The 20,109-nt window shown below is 42.0% G+C and overlaps 1 long non-coding RNA gene across 1 annotated transcript; it reads left to right on the forward strand.

Moving 5' to 3' along the window:
* Positions 1–12,057: 12,057 nt before the first annotated feature.
* On the forward strand, positions 12,058–20,106 carry LOC144366621 (uncharacterized). The gene is made up of 3 exons (XR_013425706.1): positions 12,058–12,305; positions 12,700–12,844; positions 18,457–20,106. It is a non-coding gene; the product is annotated as an uncharacterized LOC144366621 (long non-coding RNA).
* The last annotated feature ends 3 nt before the right edge of the window (positions 20,107–20,109 follow it).

The following is a 20,109-nucleotide window of genomic DNA, read 5'->3' on the forward strand; positions in this document are numbered from 1 at the left end:
AAACCAGTGATAAGCATGCAATGAGAGCAAGAAATAAACCTTTGTTGTTTCAAAGTTCCTAATTTTTTTTCAGCATAAACTATTAGATCTTGAAGGAACATGTTTGAATCTGTTACTAACTACATACGTTATTGAGAGCATTTGCCCAAAGTGGTCTTTCAGATGGAAGGTTGGCTGCAGCACGGACTGCTACTAAGAACTAGCAGAGTTTAATGAGAGATGTAGGAACAAATGGTCAAATATATTCTGTGTGTTTCTAACCAGTTCATTTATGTTCCAGATCACACTCTGCCTTTTATTTCTTTTGCTTCTCACCACAAGCCTGGGCAAGATCCAGGAGATATATCTTCCATTCCACTTACTATGGAGAAAACTGTGGCTCAGAGAAGCTGTTACAGGCTTAAGGTCACAAAGTAGGAAAGGTGGGGCAGGCATCAGAAGTTGATTTTCTGCATCACAGCGGGACCCTTCCTCCTGGACCAAACCTCCAGGTGCTTAGGGTTTTAAATGTTATGTCCTGAGAGGTAAACTTTGAATCAAGCCATGGGGAAAAAATATCAAGCTCTAAATCATATGCCAAGGGCTTTAGCAATTTTTTATTGCTAGAAACAAAACCAATAGGAGTTATTTTCTGTTATCATTTTTTGTTACAAGGTCATTTTATAGCAAACACCATAATAACTGCTGTTTGCTTGTGGTGATGGATGATGACGTCCTTGGCCCCACACAGGGGTCTGCTCCAGAGATGACTAGTGGTGACGAGGGAATGCCTGGAGCTTCTAATCTGGTGTCCAGCTGTCTTGGCATACGGTGCTCATGCCAAATCATTTTTTCCTGGGGTCACCCAAATTTTAAATCAAGATGGTGGGTCCAAGAGCACCTCTTGGAGCCTTGGGGGCTTTAGACAGATGTCCACCCAGCGTCGATCCTGAGTGACGCTTACTTCACCTAAGTGGCAGAGGTGGCCCCCTGGAGCAACTGTGCTTCTCCAGCCCCTGCTGCCCTGTTCCCATCCTCTCTTTGGCTTTGGGTGCACCCTGGTCCCCTTCCACTTTCTGTTCCCCATGCTTATCATCCCTGCCCACTTTCTCTTCCTGTCCACACGCTGCTCTTCTGTGTCTCTGAACTACTCACTTCCACCCCTCTGTGGCTTGTGGATAGCACGAGGTGAACCTTGCTTCTTGCACCATTCGCATACCCTGCCGGGATGGTGGCTCTGAGAGGCTCACAGGAAGGACATAATTGGGCAAAGTCGCTGGGGTACAGGAGAGCTCTTGTAAGCACATGAGAGAGTTGATCATAAAATCACACTCTTCTTCCTCCCTTCCCTCCTGATTTCTTCCTTCCTCTCTCTCCTTCTTTCTCTCTTTAACTCCAAATGGCAGTTATAATAATATGGGCATTGGCTTCTAGAGTGATGGTGTTGGGGGGTCACCTCTGCTCTTGGGTTTGGTCTACTTTGCCTTTTATTACATTTGCATGGTAAGACCTCAGGCAGAGGCTCAGACCAGAGTCTGGGATCCAGAAGAAAGGACCCAGTGCCTGCAGACCTGCCTGGCCTGCGGTGAAGGACAGGTCAGACTCCGGAGCTCTGTGTTGCTGCCTGTCCTTCTCCATTAAGCAAGAACTCTCCACGGAGCGTTGCAGCCCAACACCTCTGTAGTAAATTGTGGATGGGTCGACAGTGTGTTCCCCTTTGCCGACTTCCCTGTAGGACCCTTGGCAACAACAGAGACCTTAGTTGTCTCCTGCTCTTCTTCTCCAGGAAAGAAACTTCTTCAATTATCATCTCTCAAGTGATTTCAATATAGTTATCTTTGTTCCGTGTTAGATTTGAATTCTGTGATCCTTTCAAGATTAATAGATACACAGATGAGAGAGACAGAGGCAGCACAGAAAGAGAAAGAGAGAGAAGAGAGAGGTTATCCTTACTCAGTATCAGTCACTGTGCTATGATTTAGATTCCTTATCTGAGTTCATCCTTACAACCACCGGAAGAGCTAACCGTGGCTCTCCTGGGCCCCTCGCCTTAACCACAGCACTAAACACACCCTCCAGGTTTACCCACGTCCTCCCATCCCTGCCAACTCCACCAGCCACAAACCCAGCTGGCTCCTCTGAAGTGCTTTGCTCTGCCCAGCTTCCGTCCCCGGAGCTGGCCACCCAGGCCTCACCTCTTGCGCTCATCCTCATCTCCTCTGTCTCCCACACCATCCGCTGAGTCACTGAAGTATGTTTCTTCCTTTGCATACTTCCTCACGTCCTCCCCCTCCTTCTGGTCTCAATGCCACCCCCCAGGTCCAGGCCCTCATGATGTCATGTCTATCTACTCTAATTGCTTCCTAATTCGTTTCCCTGATTCCTCCCCTAAGTGCACCCTCCGCTTAGGACTTGATTCATCTCCCTGGAACATGATGCTACCCATCAGCTTCTCCCTGCTGAGCGTCTCCAGGAGTGTCCTGTTTGGTGGAATCCATTGTTTTCCCAATCCTTCCAATGTTATCCATTTGACTTCTTTGCTAGAATCCTCATTCCTACCAAACTAATTGAGCAGTCGTTGTTTCTTCAACTTTCCACAAGATTTGCCTGCAGTGAATGGCCTTTGTTCTTCTGTCCCCTTGTGGATATTCTATGCTTCCTTCAAGGGTACAGTGTCCCTCACGAAGCCTGACCCATAAGCCTTTTTTGGATTATTTTCACTTTCTGAATCCTATCAGGTCTCGGGGACCACATGTTTGGTTCTAAGCCGAGGACGCCTTCGTCATTGTTTCCATGACAATGGCTGGTCTCAGCTGCCAGCTTATAAAGGCAGGGGACAGTGGATCAACTGTGACCAAACATCTTTAATGTTTCAGACAATTTTGAATCAAAATATTTTGCTTGCTGTAAAATCATACAGCTGATGCTCACTTCAGAAAAGAGTAGATGAAGAGCCACATATTTTATCTCTAGGGTCTAGTTCAAGGATATGTAACAAAGACCCTTCGGTCTGACTGGGTCTTTCTACAGCTATCTACAAACACATGCGTCTCTTTCCTTCTCTCAGCACATTACTTTAAAATGGTAGATTAGGGTTTGATGAGTGGCAGTTGGAATAGAAACCTTGGGATTCTTAGGGTTTTGGAGACCTTCTCAGGAATGCTCCAGGGCAGAGGGAAAGCAACCAGAGCCGAGCAGGATCCCTCATCTTTCAGATCCCACTACTTCTTCAGAAATGTTAGTCTTGGATTTTTTTTCCCAAGGGTTTATGTTTAAAAAAGTTTGAAAATCATCACATGGATTGTTCACAAAGCCCTTGCAGTTTTCCCATCTTGCATCTGCAGAAGAGGTTGAAGGGGAGCAATGGCTGACGTGGGTGCTGGATCCTATCAGGTGTCATGCACAGTGCCGACCACAGCTACCGTGATTTCCCTACTTTATAGGAAAAGATAAGAGCTGGCCAGGAAGTGGTGGGGAAAGTCGAGGCGGGGGTTCAAGTCAGCTGACTGACAAGTACACCACCTTTGGAGTGATCTAGGGAGAAAGGTTAGGAGATGGACTATCCTCCACCCCTGCCCCTTTGCCTGCTTGGTGGGAAGACAATGTCAATGGCAAAGCACGACATTTTTCAAGAATTGTTAGTTGAAGGTGGCTTAGTCAGTTGGTCAGCCTTCAAGTCATTGGTGAGCTTTGATAGGAATCTCTGTGACACCCATGACTGGTGAGTGCCTTAGCCATTCTGATTGGATTGTTTGGAAGCTGGCAGAAACCTGAGCTTAGGAGGATTTATCTAGATGTGACCACTCAAGGCCTTAGCATTCCCTGAAATATCACTGACCTCGCCAACAGACCACAATGTGACTCAGAACTTACTATTGAAATGAGTCCCAAAGAACATTCCCTGGGCTAGCCCAGGAAATCAGATACATGAAAATGGCATCTCTAGCCAGTGCACTCTCATATGTAACTGTGGAAATCCAAGACTTGACTGACTCTAAGCCACACCAGAGTGTCATCAAAAAAAAAATACAAAACAAAACAAAAAAACAACCATGAACCAACTGCTAATTCCATTTAGAGAGAGAGATTTCTCCTGAGAATGATTCAAACTAAGCATGATTTAGCCATAGCCATGATTTAGCCATAGCCGGACTATGTACTTTCGAACCTTATTCATGAACAAAGCTAGACAGTAAAATCTGCAAATTCCTTGTATCGTGTGCTACCAAGTTCTCTGAGAAGGTCTGGTCCAACCATCCAATCAAACCCATGGAAAGATGCTCCCTTCTGATAACAAGGATTCTCTGTGTGCCATGTCCTGGTTAAGAACCAGATCAGGATTTCACAGAATCTGCTCCCTGAGGCCGATTTTCCAGGAGCCACTATGTAATTTCACTCAGAAGTGCTGAACTTGATTTTGAAACTCTTGATATTGTTGTGAAAATTATCACCATCCTTGATTCCAATCATTCTGTTTGTTTGTTTTGGAACTGGGGATGGAACTCATGGGCGCTTAACCACTCAGCCACATCCTCAGCCCCTTTTATTTTTCCTTGTAAGAAATAGTCGTGGTAAGTTGCTTAAAGCCTTGCTAAGTTGCTGAGGCTGGCCTTGAACTTGTGATCCTCCTGCCTGAGCCTCTTGAATCACTGGAATTATAGGCGTGCACCATCCTGCCAGGCTCCAGTCATTTTTTTTTAAAAGAACTGGGGCAAAGGAATTGAATGAAGGGGGAAATTAGACCTTGACTAATGGAAGAACACACACACACACACACACACACACAGTTGGACATTTCAGAGGATGAATCCAGTATATTATAAAACTTAATAAAATAAAACAGGGTATTTTTCTCCTGTTTTTTCCTGCTTCCCACATCCTCCTTTTCATCCTTCAAAGAACTTGCCTTCTCTTCAACACATTCACCAATGGCCTCGGCTTCACCAGCTTTTGTTATTTTACCTCCTGATGTGGACTGGGGTGATAATGAGATCTCCCAGGCCGGGTCCTTGGGGATGGATAATAACTGTGTCGGCTGGTGTTTCTTCTTTCTTCTGAGACTTTCAGAGGCTGAAAATAAGGCCCTGCCAAGTGTGTACAGAAAATGCTGTTAAACCTCTATTTTCCTGGGTAAAAGACTGGAGGAGGTGACACCCTAGTGGAAGGATTGTGACTTCTATTTCATTTGTTTTCAAAGCCCAGCTTGAGAAGTTGTCATCGTTTGTATTTAAAAGAAAAAGAGGGAGAGGGGAGCTGTCTAATAATTTCCTATGAATATGCAGTGATATTTATATGAAAGAAAAGCAAGACACAAAGGCAAAGTTGAGCAAACCAGTTTACACTAACTCGTTCCCCATAGCATGAGCTTAAGAAATAGAGGTTTTCCCCTACAAAATCTGGAGTTTGCAAAAGAATGTAGAAAAACTAGATGCGGCCCCATCTCCTGGCAGTCTGAAGTAATAGCGGTAGTAATTCTGATCTTTTGGGTGTTGTTTGATCTGTTTTGATTATAGCTTAAGGTACTGTTCAAGGTTTGCCTTTTCTCAACGTTTTTGTCATCAGAAGATAACTGTTGCTTTGTCAATATTTTCATTCCCCAAAACAGAGGCAGAGGACCCTGCCAGGTGGACATGAAGGGAACCTGGGACCTCGCAACAAGCACATCAGAGGTCTGTTTGTAGTGACAGACCACATTTTGGTCTAAAAGTCTGTGCATCTGCAGCTGCCTTCTATACAGAGAAGTGGAAATCACCTTTGGGTTAGATGATTGAAATAGACACCTGTATGTTCTAGAAATCTCTCATCAGCAGGTGCTAGGGACAACTTCCTTCCCAAAAGTCCAGCATCACTGTACGTTTCCCTGAGCTCTGCAGGAAGGAGGGTGACACGCACATGCACACGCTTCTCAGGTTCCCCCAGGACAAGCATGCACAGGTCTAGATTCACCTGGGGCTCGATTCTGACTAAGAATTCTGTCAGGTATTGGTGTGGATCAGTAAGGATTATAGACAGGAAGGTACAATGATGCTTTCTTTTTTTCCGATATAAAATTGAAATAAAAAGAAGACTGTGAGGCAGCTGCTAACTCTGAGAGTTCCTGGTTGGTTTTCTTGCTCTGAGGGGCCTGAGCTACCCAAGCATGATTGGCTGTCAACTGTGTCATAGGATCAGTCCAGAACTATCAAGGTCCTCCCAGCCAAGGTGGCTCTGGATGGAAAGCTGAGCAAAAGGCCACATCTCTTTCCACATAGAGTTTCAAATGAGGTCTCAACATCCCATGGAAATGGAGACCTGTGTAGAAGTCAGATGGGAGCAATATTCTAAAACCTAAAATGGGATGGTGACGCAGGATATTAACTACCTACATTGGCTGTAAAACCCAGGGTGTCTTTATTCTGAAGCCAGGTAAACATCCAAATTTCACAACAAAGTATAAACTAAGGAAAAAGAAAAGCCCCTGCTATAACGTCCTGCAGAAACAGTAAGCAGCATCCCTCACACTGCGCTTGCCTGCTCTCTCCTGTCTCCTCCAACCTGCTTAGCTTTGGAATGGAGCTCAGTCAAGGATTAACTTTACATAACTGTCACATTGGTGACAAGAAGAACAACTACACTCCTTTACCATGTGCCAGGTACAATGCAGAGCGCTCTGCATGCATTGCCTCACTTAAATTTTAAACACTTCTGTGAGACAGTTTACGTATTATCTGTTTTTAACAAGCAAGAGATGAGAAAATGAGTGAGGGCAAGAACATGCCTAAAGTCATCAGCTTTTTTTTTTCCATGTATTTGTTAATGCTCAGGTTTTATTTTTTTCTTTTTCTGGAACTTTGATTATGTTAGGTGATCTTTGAGGCATCGGGGACATAGCCATGAGCAAAACAAAGACAGGTTTTTGCCCTCAAGGAACCCATATCACACAGATGACAAACACATGTGTCATTCTATGAACTGAACTGTCTCCCCTCAAATGTGCTATGTGGAAGCCCTAGGTGACTCTACTTGGAGATAAGGTATTTAGGAAATAAATAAGGTTAAATGATGTCTTAAGGGGGTCATAATTCTCATCTGGTAAAGATAGCTATCCATATAAAAGGAGAAACTCAGAGCATGCTCTCTCTGAGGAAAGAACATGCAAGAATTGCCATAGAAGGTGGCCTGGAACATATCATAAAGAAAGCCCTAACCAGGAACTGAACACTGATACACCTTGATCTGGAACTTCCAGCCTCCAGAACTGAGATATATATATAAATTCTGGAGACTGGAAGTTCCAGATCAAGGTGTACCAGTGTTCAGTTCCTGGTTAGGGCTTTCTTTCTGACAGATAGATAGATAGATAGATAGATAGATAGATAGATAGATAGATAGATAGATAGAGATATTGATATATGATGTATCTATTTCTGACATATATATATAATTATAGTTATAGTTATAGTTATGTAAGTCACCTAGTGTATGGGATTTTGTTACAGCAGCAAGATGACTAATACATGGCATATGTCAAGTAGTGATAAGTGCTATGGAGATTGCCATTCGATATTTCTGTGCCAGAGATAACTATTTCATATAGGCTTAGGTATCTCCTTCCTTAAGGAAAGCACACGCAAAGAAAGTGGTGAAAAAATTAAGTGGGTACCCAAGAAGAAGGCAGAAGGCACTGAGATACAGGTATGAGAAATTTCTGAGCGACAGCAAGACAGCATGGCTAGAGGGAGGAGTAGCAGGTGATGGGAACAAGTGGGCATAGGCGCAGGCAGTCTGAGCCAGAGATTTATTACTAAATGGCTTCTACAAACAAGTACATGGCTTGATTTATTTCCATTTTCCTGACATAATCTTTGTCCATCCCTTTGTTTGTAATTTATTAAAAATCATTCATTTTTTTAAAAAAAATCTCTGTATATATTATAGGTTAGTTCTTCCATTATAAGCCATTTTGAAGTCGTTTTCTTCTCATAGGTATGTTAAACCCATCTGCATTTATTGACATGACCAACATGCAGTGGTCCCCCCTTTGGTCTTATTACCTCATGGTGTGGTGTATGTGAGCACTGCATTATAGTTACTGTGTTTCATTCTCTATTTGACATGTTTCCCCCACCCTTTGGATTTTTAGAAGAACAAAATTATTTTTAGCATAGCACTTCTCTTGCTATTACTTTTTTTTCATATTCCACTCATTTCCTATTTTCCTTCTTAACATTTACTATCTTCTATGTAAGTTTTAAAAGGTATTCTTTCATGCATATTTTAAAAATGTATTCTCATTTCCACTATATACTCTTACTTTGTGAGTTTTATCTATTTATTAGCTTCATGAACCAGTTCTAGATCCACAGGAAATTGCAAACATCCTTCCCTCAGTTTCTACCAATAGTTATAAGTTAGAAAGGTCTGCAATTTTCTAATACATGATTACAACTGATAAACCATTTTCATATCATAGCAAAACCACAAATATTGAAACATCAGAAGGAGGAAAGAACAACGGAAATAGTAAAATTATAGGTAACTACAGCAGATTTCCTTAACTAGATGAAATGGTTCTCAGTTTCTACAGTACTTGAAACATCTTATTCAGGTCATCCACTTGGTCTTTTCCAGTGGGGGTTGGGAGTAGCAATGCCCTTCCTTCCTGTGTCCTATTGTGGGAGTCCAGCGGTTTGGTCTGAAAGTTTCCTTTCTTGCTGGCTGTCATGTCTGGCACTTGGCTAGAGAGTGCAGGACTTTCCTAGAGCTGCTTTGTCTGTACTCATTGGCTTTTCCAGCTTGTGGCTTCTCCAGCACCCAACCTGTGCTGCAGGAGGAAGTGGAGAACCCAGGAGACACCACCATCATCTGTTGGATCTCGAAGTCCCCAGGGAGGCTTCTTCTCCTCTCCCGGCTTTGCTGATTCCTACGTTGCTCTACATACAATGTTTACGTTTTCAGCATTATATACAGTAGGGATACAGAAAAGGGTGTCTTTTCCATGTTTCCAGAAAGCAGATGCCCCAACCATCTTCAAAGTTTCATTTTTTCTTCTTTGTCAGAAGATGTAATGTCTATATTTTATTCTTATTAGTCTTCTTGCCAAAGTTCTCTCAGCTATGTCTTGGTTGAGTGAACCTATTCAGTAATACAAAATGCTACTCCAACGCTGCTCTGCTTTGCCGGCTGTTTTTAAGAAGTCTGATAATGAACTGGTTATCTGGCCTAAGTTACTCTATCTTTTGCCTAGAAGACTCAAAGATTTCTTTCTTTTTTTTTTAAGTCTATTCATTTTTCTAGTCTATATCCCACAGTTACTAATACCAGGCCAATTTTTTTCTAGTACCCACTAGAAATCATTATGTGTCAATTTAGTTTCTCTTTTACATCTGTAACTTTTCTGGACTTATAATTTGAAATGTTATCTCTATCTGTTGTTTTGGCTTTCTTACTTGGAGATGCCAGTTATAGGTGTATTGTACCTCCTTTGTCAATTCCTTTGCATTTCTACCACTTCTCTTCTGATATTCTTAATTTGTTCCTCATATCAGTATTATTCATTTGAATTTTTTGATTGTTTACCTATTTTTCTTTTATATTCATCATTGAATTTGTATTCAATCTGTCTTCCTCCCAGGTACTTTGTAACTTAGTCTTCATCATATATATTTTTGTCTTAGGATCTATGTCTTTCCCATTCCTCTCTTGCTCATTTTGTTTCCTTCTGGGTTTTGTTGGGTTTGTTTATTTGTTTGCTTTCCTTTTTTGGTCTGTTTCTCTTCCTAGTTTTTATGTTTCTGACCTGTGATCTTTTTCGATATTCCTAAAGTGCTTCCGTTTGGAGTGTTGATTAAAGATGTCTCAGGTTGTTCTGCAGGTTGGTTGGATTACCTCGTCAGAATTTTCATCAGCAGAAATGCCTTCATTCTTGTTTTCTTAATATTTATGTTAGTTTTAAAGGGATTTGGTCTGTTTTTCCTTATTATTATTCCCTTCCTTAATGGGGTTCCTCGTTTAAGATCTCTCCTTTCTTTCAGTTCCTCCCTCTTTGAGCAATTTCTTTAATGGATGATTGGGGTAGGAAGCACATGACAGTTTATTTCACTAAAAGAGTGTTTTATCTTCTTTGCTTATTTCCTTCAATGGTTTGTCTCCAGCGGGTGGCACCCCTCTCTCTCTATGTATATATATCTCTTCCAGAGTAACATTTTTCAAATGATGTCACCTCCATTCTTGTGCACAGAAGAACCTTTCCGTGAACAGTGCCATGTGCTTTCAAAACAACTTGCATTTTGTATTTTAGCAATTATTGTTGGGCTTTCTGTTTCTGGATTGATTTTGCTTGTGGCCTATGTAAGTTCTCTTGTTCTGGAGACTCATAGCCTCCCCTTTTCTACTCTTCTGCTCACAAGTGAATTGGAGGCTAGGTCTCTGTTGCCTAGCAACACAACTTTGTTCTGCTGGTTGATTCTGTGCTTTTTCTTGAGAGAGTGTGAGGAAATTTTGAAATCAAGAAATCTCCATGGTCCTTTAAACCCAGAAGGCTCCTCTGTCTAGCTTTATTTCAGTTAGTTGAGGGAATCACTCACGTCTAGCTCTAACTCTTACTTACAGGTTACTGAGACAATGTGCCCCAGAGTTCCAGTGGTCTACTTCTCTTTACTATTTTTATTTTTCCTACAAAGGTATAATGTTTTCAATGATTTTACCTACCACAAAGGAAAATCTTATTGATTGATTAATAATTTCATTAATTGTAGCCAACGATGTCCCATCTGACAGCAGTATTAAAGCCAAGTTGATAAAACAATTACCACACAAATAAACTTTCATGAAGCTAGAGTTAAACTCATGGCAGCAAATGTGCAACCTTCACTAAAATTATTTAACACTAAAAATAGCTTTTGAATCTTACTTTTTGCTGTTGTGTCTGTCTCTGAATCAGTAGTCCCAAGGTTGGGAATTATTTCTACCTCATTCAAGCTCATTTAATCAGCAAAAGTTCACAGAGGATGGAAGTTAGAGAGAGACACATTCGACACAGGCCGTGAGGTCCTTATAGGCTGGAGGAGACAGATAGGCATCAGTTACTGCACAGGGTTAAGAGCCCCTTGGTAAATGTCTGCTCATAATAGAACAGAGTCAAAAGAGGACAAGGATCAAATTTGCTTGGGTGAATTAGAAAAGGCTTCATGATGGACATGTCTAAACCAGGTTATAAGAGGATGAGTAAGGAAATTTGTCACGTGGACTTATTCCAGCGTGCAATGCCTCTCAAACTGCCTTCCCCAGAGAATGAGCAGCGTAAGTCAAAATACTCCTCCACACCGGCACTCACACACACACAAACACACACACACACACACACACACACACACACACACACACACACCCCAAGCACAAGAAAAGCATAAAAAGAAAGCCAAAATGCATTCTGTTTTTTTAAATGATAAGTTGATTATGAGTGTGTGTCAGAATCATCCAGTCAGATTTTTGTTTTCAAAATGCCCAAGCCAGAGGCCTCTCTGCTCATCAGCCTGCATCACCTGCAATACGGACTGAGATGAGGGTATTTACTGATTTAAAGGTTTAGATAACTCTGTTTCTTAATATAGAGAAAACTAATTTGCCTACTACTCTAGATATCCTCAAGGGACAAAAGACTTCTCCCTCATACAAGAGTAAGTGGAAAGCCACACAGAATGCAAAGCCATGCGCTCACAACACCTTTGAGTGTTTCCAAAATAAGACATGAAAAGACTACTGTTTTCAAAGAACAGACTCATGTCCTCCATGATTCAGGGTAGGGGGCTAAATCCGTCTCGTGATGTTAGTCAACAACACCTTGAAGTGCTCTCATCTGAGTGCCTCTTTCACCATAGTGAGTGAAATGTCATCTCACTTCACGTTGTTTGATCAAAGGGCACAAAAAGTCCTTTGAGATGCTTCTCTTAGGTGGAAGGGTCAGCCTACTGCCACCTGCCATCCTTCCCACTGCCTCATGGTGTCTAATAATGTCCTGGTGAGAAGAATTTTATGAGTCAGTCTTTGAATTTGGCAAGAACCGTTCCAGTGGGACAGTGAGCAGGGTTGGGCACGTGTCCCAGGTCAGAGTGCTTAGCATTTTAGAATGGGAGTGAGTTTTCCAGCTTCCTGGGTCTAAGCTTCCCTGTAGGTTGAGGTGATGAGCATTGGAGGTAATGGTGGGGTGTGGCTGGAAAGATCAGAGGCGTGTTAAATGTTGGGGAGCGCCCTCCCCACTGAAGCCTGGACCTTGCGAAATGGGTTTGTGTGCAGCTATAGCTTTTCTTACTAGACTGCCTAAGGTTTCTTTGAAGAATCATTAGAAGGTATGTGGTACCTGTCTTTTTCTGTTCCGTTTCAAATCTGGCAGAATTTTCAAGTTTTGTTAAATAGAGATAAAATAAAAACACAGGGATGAATGGCTATCCCTTTATTGAGCATTTGTTATGAGCTAGCAATGTGTCGAATTCTGGGAAAATGTCAAGGACGAGACACAGTCCTGGGCTTCTTAAAGTTCCCACCTGAGGCAAGAGCTGGATGAGGGCACAGGTGGGCCATAAAGCATTCTGAAGCATCACCGACCTCGAGGCAGAAACACGGATGGCCAAAATACCAAGCAGCCCCGAGATCTCTAAGGTCCTGTAGCTACTCCCCCAACTCCCCACATACCACTCTCCCTCTTGCTCACTTTTCCCTTTTTCTTCTCTTTTTTTCCCCCAGATGTTAACTTCTGCTTGTGGCTCCAGCCTTTGTATTTGCTTCAGCCTGCTCCTGAAATCCTGGGAAGTCTGCCTCATTATGTTCTTCAGCTCTTGGCTTCAGCGTCTTCTCAAAGGGACCTTATTTAATGGCTACACTCTCTGAAGTAGGTCATAGGTCACCAGAGACCCAGAAAGTAGAGCCTATTATACTAACTCTTTTCAGGGTGGGGGGTACCAGTGAGTGATCCCCAGGGCACTCAACCACTGAGCCACGCCCCCAGCCTTTTTTTGTATTTTATTTAGAGACGGGGTCTCTCTGAATTGCTTTGCACCTCACTGTTACTGAGGCTGGTTTGAACTCTAGATCCTCCTGCCTCAGCCTCCCTCCGGAGCCACTGAGATTACAGAATGCGCCACCGCACCCAACTTATTACACACATCCTCATCCAGATATTTAAACACTGTCAGTGAGAAACAGCACCAGATACTTGTTAAAGGCCCCAAGATAGGTTTCATTCAGACTACTGCAGAAGAGGAGACTCCAGTATAAACTGAACTCAACTCTAGCGAAGACCAAACTGGCTAAGATTTTAAAGGGATGACAGGGAAGGAACAGAAGGGGATTTCAAAGAAGGGTAACAAGGAACTGTGGGGACTAGGGGAGGCTAAAGAGAAATGGAAAATTGCTGAAGGGGACATATAGAAATATCTGAATACGGTTTGGTGGTGTGGGTCTGGGCCATGTTCATTTTTAGGTCTAGCAGCATTGTGTTTTCTTGAACAAAATCAGCCTGTGAGCTGAGGCCGTCTTCAGGGACATGACCTCATGTGGGTGGAAACCTGGATGAAGCAGAGTCAGGTCCCTGAGCACAGAGTTCTGGCAAGCTCTTTGTGCTCAGTTCAAACACACACTTTTAAACACGGTTGTTTATTGTTGTTGTTGTTGTTATTGTCTAGGTTAATTGGTATTTATGGCTTCTTCCCTAATTGGACAATACCTAACCATATTTTAATTTTCTCTTTTTCCTTAGTCTACTTTCAGCTACCTTATTAGGGTCATCTGAGATTTATTTACCAGGCATTTTAATAAACCAAACACTGCTATTTATTATTGATATATTTTACTGATTCCATTTTCTTCTTTTACCACACATCTTCCTCCTTGGATTTATTGTGGTTTGTTTTTCCAAGTAAAACTTCTAGTTATTTAGTTCAAGGGCAATCAAATGACATGTCCAAGTCAGTGATATGTGTCTTTTTCATCCTCCTATTCAGATTGAACAATAGTTTGTCTGAGTGTAGAGAAACCTGATGATACTGTAGATTTTATTCTTGCATCTAATTTTATGAATGAAAATATTTATGTCAATATGATTCTGATTCTTTTGTAGGCAGGCTTTCTGAAATTTTCTTACCTGAAATGTTTTTGGATTTCCTCTTTTCCTTTGGTGGTCTGAGTTTTTCCACAACATATCATTTTTTTTTAATTTGGTATCAAGGATTGAACCCAGGGGTGCTTAACCACCGAGCCACATCCCCAGCCCTTCTTTATATTTTATTAGAGACAGGGTCTTGCTGAGTTACTTAGGGCCTTGCTAGGTTGCTGAGGCTGAGTTTTAACTCACACTCTTCCTGCCTCAGCCTCCTGAGTCACACTGGGATGACAGGCGTACACCACCGCGCCTGGTTCCATGATACATCTTGATAGGGATCGTTTCATATTCCTCCTGCCAGTACCTAGTAGGTCCTTTAAAGGTGAATGCTCATTTCTTATTCAAATTTATTGTTCTGTTTGTATTTTACCACTTTTCCCACTTTTCTGTGTTCTTTTCTTCCAGAACCCTTCTAAAGGACTTTTGAATTCTCCTTCTAGTTTCTTAATTTTTCTTTCATATTTCCACCACTGTCATTCATTTGGGGTATTCTCAGAATATTTTTCAAGTGGCTTTTCCAGTCACTGGTTCTCCCTCAGCTCTGTACATTCTGACTTTCATTACAGCTACTAATTTTCCCTTTTAGGTTCATGATTTTCTATATCCAAGCTCTCTAGTGGTTCTTTTTATTTGACTGCAATGCCGTCTCTCATCTCTCTGTATGCGCTACGTTCATTCGGTTTTCTTAGTTCTCAAAGAACTAAGTTGGGTGTGCTGTCTACCCGTATTAGACTGACTTTCTTAATGTGTGGCGATGCTTGATTTTGTAATGGTCTCTGCATTTTGGGGTTTCTGCTTATCCACTTGGCACCTTAGATATACTCCCTGTTGCTAGTGATGATAAGTCAAGGAATCACTCACTGGTACATTCAGTAGCCTGTATTCTCGTCATGGAGACTCTGTTTCCTTTGAATGCATCAAGCTTCTCAGGGGGCTATCTTGCCTCTCAGCCCCGATGTCTCTGTTTACTGCTCCTGTCAAGGTACAGACCCTCCTCTGTGACCCTCACAAGTGGGTGATGGTGAGGAGAGAAGGGAGGCACGACATGTTTCTCCATTGTAGAAGTCACCTTGACTACTCAGAGTTCCCTAGAGCTTCCTCTCGCTCCAGCATCTTGTCCTGAGCATCAAGACAGACCATCTACCACTCCCAATTGGAAGCATGGACGCCCTGGGTAAATTTATGGCTTGTCAATTATACCTATTCATCTGCCTCAAGCCTCTCAGGAATTCTGTATAATTTCTGGTCTTTGTGGAGTATTCTTATTTTACATCAATATTGTAGATAATTTTTTCTATGTATTTGAGGTAGGAAAATGACATTTCCACCTATGTTCCATTTATCCTCTGAATACCCTCTCCTGTGGTTAATCAGAAACTTGATTTTGATTCATAGCTGTATAAGAAATGTAAGCATGGGGACTATCTTCAGTGAATCTGTACACATGGGAGTAATCTTGAAATCAGTGCAATGGGACAAAACTGAGAGATCACTCTGTGTTTTTTTTTTTTAAATCTTCTTAGAAAGGGTGTCTCTATGCTATCCATGTTTTAGGAATATTGTTCTGGGTTTTTAAATGAGAACTTACTTCATTCAGACATGCAATTAAAAAATTACAGAGGAAGGGACTGAACACAGTTCTCTGTGCCTCAGCCTTGAAGTCCTAACTATGGAAACAACACAAGTGACAATTATTCCCTGAAATGCCACCTATCTTTAGGCTGTCGGGGTCCATTTTGGTCTGCTAACCTGCTGGTTAAAAAAAAAGGGTAGAAGAGGAAGGGAAAGAAAGTGGAGCCAAAAGCAAAGTGGCGTGTGTGATGCCTTCAGCGTGTCAAACAATATTCAAACGTATTTCATTGATTCTTCCTGATCAATAACAGCCTGGATGCTTTGATGTTGGGTGTTCTCTTCCTTTTACAAATGAGAAAAACAGAAGCTCACAGCAATCCAGTGACCCATCCAAGCTTCCAGGGCCACTCTTGACATGGAAGTCAAAATCCTTTGTAGGGTCTGTCAATCAGTGTCCTACAAAGACACAGTCAGTGTGGGCCAACCTTAGGACAACTGAAGGACTTGCAGAGGTGTGGAGGATGTAGGAAAACATAGGGGTGGTGCAGCCCCCCAGATGAAGGCAACGGAGGCAGTTACCGCTGCTAGGCTGAAAGAACCAGGGGAAGAAATGTTTACTTCATGGGCTTCTAGCCTTTTGTCACTCTGATCGACTCCAAATGTCCTATCCTGAGATAATGATTTTAAATGAGCTTGATAAAATATTTACAATTACCAAAGAAGCTAATTACCCTGGAATCCTATGAATAAAATGTCTGAGTCAAATAACTTTGCAATTTATTAACAGAGGAACTGCATTATTAACACACAACATGAAAGATCTAGTGGTGGGTCTGATGCAGTGGTGGGCACAAAAGAATCTTCAACGTAACTACGCCTTTTTTGAAGTGATATGGAAAGATCTGTTATAGCAGCCAGCCACGAGCATTGCTAATTCCAGTATGATGTGTAGCCTAACTTGATCACTGACGAGTATGGGTTAGAGGTTAGTGATTATAAACATGCATTTTCAAACTCTCCATTAAAGTTCACAGACCTCCTGGACTATCTGAAGCTCTTAGATTAACCACTATCTAAGGTAAAGACAGCTTCACAGAAAGAAGTCAATCGAGAGGAACAGTGACCTTTGGTAGAGGGGCACAGACATCCCACAGAAAGTACCACAGGCAGGGAACCGGGTAATAGCTATCCAATGTCCTCACTCTTTCCATGGATGTATCCAGGCAGGCTGGCTTCACAGAGCAAAGAACTGGGAAGAGAAGGATACAGAGTGAACCCGGGCAAACTGGAGGATCCACTCCTTAATCTTCTTGCCAATCTGTCTATGTCCACCCCTCATCTACCATCTACCTACCTCTTTGGTCAAGACTTAACTATTTGAATTAGAAAATATCAGAAACAAGCTAAAAATAAACTAGAAAGCATTGAACTCCTTCCACCTTCGAGGGACATTTTCAACCCTGGTGGAAAATGTTGCACCACCCCATCCATAATTACGTATTCTTATTAGACTTTGCATTAAAACAAATGCATCACTTATTTATATCTGTTTAATGCTTCGTACAGATGAAAACTATATTTGGCTGCATTTAACAGGAACCCATGATCTAAAGCAGTGGTTTAAATATATCAGGAGATTCATTTTTATTAGTTAACAAGACATGTGGAGATAAGCAAGACGAGAATAACTAGCATGGTGGTTTGTAGTCGTCGGGGATCCTGGCTATTTTGATTTTTGCTCCACACCCTTCAGCGTGTGGCTTCCATTCTTGACGTTGCCTTATGGCTATAAGGTGAAGGCTGGAACCACAGCCAATGTGCATTAGTGTGTGCAGTGGGGATAGGACAATGGGGAAAATGCATGCCAGCTGGAGCAGCCTCATCTTTCTGAAGCTTCTTCTGGAGCTGCACGAGAAAGAGTTGGTGTGTGAGATGTTTGTTAAGGGGTGCCATCCGAACTGACACTCTGGAAAGAGGGGGACAGAAACAGGAATGGGCAGAGGAGGAAGGAGAGCCTCTGTGTAGGCCCATGGAGGACTCCTTGTGGAGCTCCTGAGTCACAGCTGAGATGACTAGGCCATGACACTGCCTCCTCCCTGAGCCTCTTCATGGGCCATCCCAGGGCGGCAGCTCTCCACAGCTGAGACCACGCCTGAAGATCCTGGCCCCTGGCCACTCACAGTTCTTCCAGATGCTGGGGCAGCAAGCCTTTGGCTGAAGGAAGATCTATATGAGGTGTCCCAGTGTCTACCACGTTACACCCAGGACTTCTATTCCATTGGCCAGATTTTCTCAAGTGGCCACCTCTGTCTACATGGGGTTCTGGGGTTCACTTACCATAATGTCAACACTCAAAAAGCAAGATTGTGTTCATGAGAAAGGAGGAGGAATGGAGATTAGAGAGATATCTGGAAGCCTAAATTGTGTTTGGTCCTCTGCCCACGGTGACCCTCATGAAGGATTGGAAGATGTTGGAACTTCTTTAATGAGCAAGTAGACTGCTTGGCCCCTGGTAAACTTCTAACAACTATTTGATAAGCAAATGAGTTACATGAAAAAAAAAGATGAATGAATCAGACTTAGTGATTATGAATCCAGGACCCATGGGCTCATCCCTAAAAATTAGGTGAGCCATTTTTATGCCCCTAATTCTCTTGTGTGGAAGGTGCTGAAGGATGAGGGAGGATCTATTAGTTTGCTAGAGTTTTCATAACAAAGTACCACAGAATGGGTTGCTTAAACAATAGACATTTATTTTCTCTACCTTCTAGTTCTGGAAGCTAGAAGTCCAAGATCAAGGTGTTGGCAGTGTCAATTCCTTCTGCATCCTCTCTTCTTGGCATGTAGTTGCAACCTTCTCCTTGTGTCTTCATGTGGTCTCACCTCTAAGCATGTCTTAATCTCTTCTTGTTGACACCAGTCACATTTGGTAAGTTCCCATTCTCAAGACCCCATTTTACTTGAATTACCTCTATAAAGACCATGCACAAAACTCAAAGTGGATCAAGGACCTAAGAATCAAACCAGAGACCTTGCACCTAATGAGAGAAAAAGTAGGCCTTAATCTCCATCATGTCAGGCCCCAACTTTCTTAATAAAACTTCTGTAGCGCAAGAATTAAAACCGAGAATCAATAAATGGGATGAATTCAAACTAAAAAGGTGTTCTCAGCAACAGAAATAATCAGTGAGGTGAATAGAGAGCCTACAGAATGGAAGCAAATCTTTACCACAAGCACATCAGATAGAGCACTAATCTCTAGAATATATAAAGCACTCAAAAACCTTACCACCAAAAACCCAAATAACCCAATCAATAAATGGGTCAGGGAATGGAACAGACACTTCCCAGAAGAGGATATACAATCAACAAATATGAAAAAAATGTTCAACATCTCTAGAAATTAGAGAAATGCAAATCAAAACTACTCTAAGATTTCATCTCACTCCAGTCAGAACGGCAGCTATTAAGAATACAAACAATAATAAGTGTTAGTGAGGATGTAGGGGAAAAGGCATACTTATACATTGCTGGTAGGACCACAAATTGGTGCAGCCAATATGGAAAGCAGTATGGAGATTCCTTGGAAAACTGGGAATGGAACCACCATTGGACTCAGCTATCCCTCTTCTCAGTTTATACCCAAAGGACTTTAAAACAGCATACTACAGGGACACAGCCATATCAATGTTTGTAGCAGCACAATTCACACTAGCTAAATTGTGGAACCAACCTAGATGCCCTTTAGTAGATGAATGGGTAGGGAAACTTTGGTATATATACACAATGGAACATTATTCAGCATTAAAAGAGAATAAAATCATGACATTTTCAGGTAAATGGATGAAGTTGGAGAATATAATGCTAAGTGAAGTAAGCAATCCCAAAAAACCAAAGGCTGAATGTTTTCTTTGATATTAGGATGCAGATCCATAATGGCGACTGGGGTTGGAGCATGGAGGAATGGAGAAGCTTTAGATAGGTCAAAGGGGAGGATGAGGAAGGGAGGGAGCAAGGAGGTAGAAATGACGGTGAAATGAGTTAGACATCATTACCCTAAGTACATGTATAAGACACGCATGGTGTGAAAATATTTTGTGTACAACCAGTGTCTTGAAAAATTGTGTTCTATATGTGTAATATGAAATTAATTGCATTCTACCATCATGTATAACAAATCAGAATAAATAAATAAAAGAAAGAAAGATGTGTCTCACCTGTAGCTGCCACGAGTCACCAGCCTGACTGTGGTGACCCCAGCGGAAAGTGTTGGAAACCCATAGCCTAGAACCCAGGCAGGAAAACAGCTCAGAACTGTACCCCCGTAACACTCTTCATAATAATTATATTGATTCCATTAATTGATGATGTCTCTTTCTTTGAGAAAATTACAACTCCCTTGGAATTAAACAGATGTCCATTTG

Source organism: Ictidomys tridecemlineatus, chromosome 9 (genome assembly GCF_052094955.1).
Source record: "Ictidomys tridecemlineatus isolate mIctTri1 chromosome 9, mIctTri1.hap1, whole genome shotgun sequence".
NCBI classification, from domain to species: Eukaryota; Metazoa; Chordata; class Mammalia; order Rodentia; family Sciuridae; genus Ictidomys; species Ictidomys tridecemlineatus.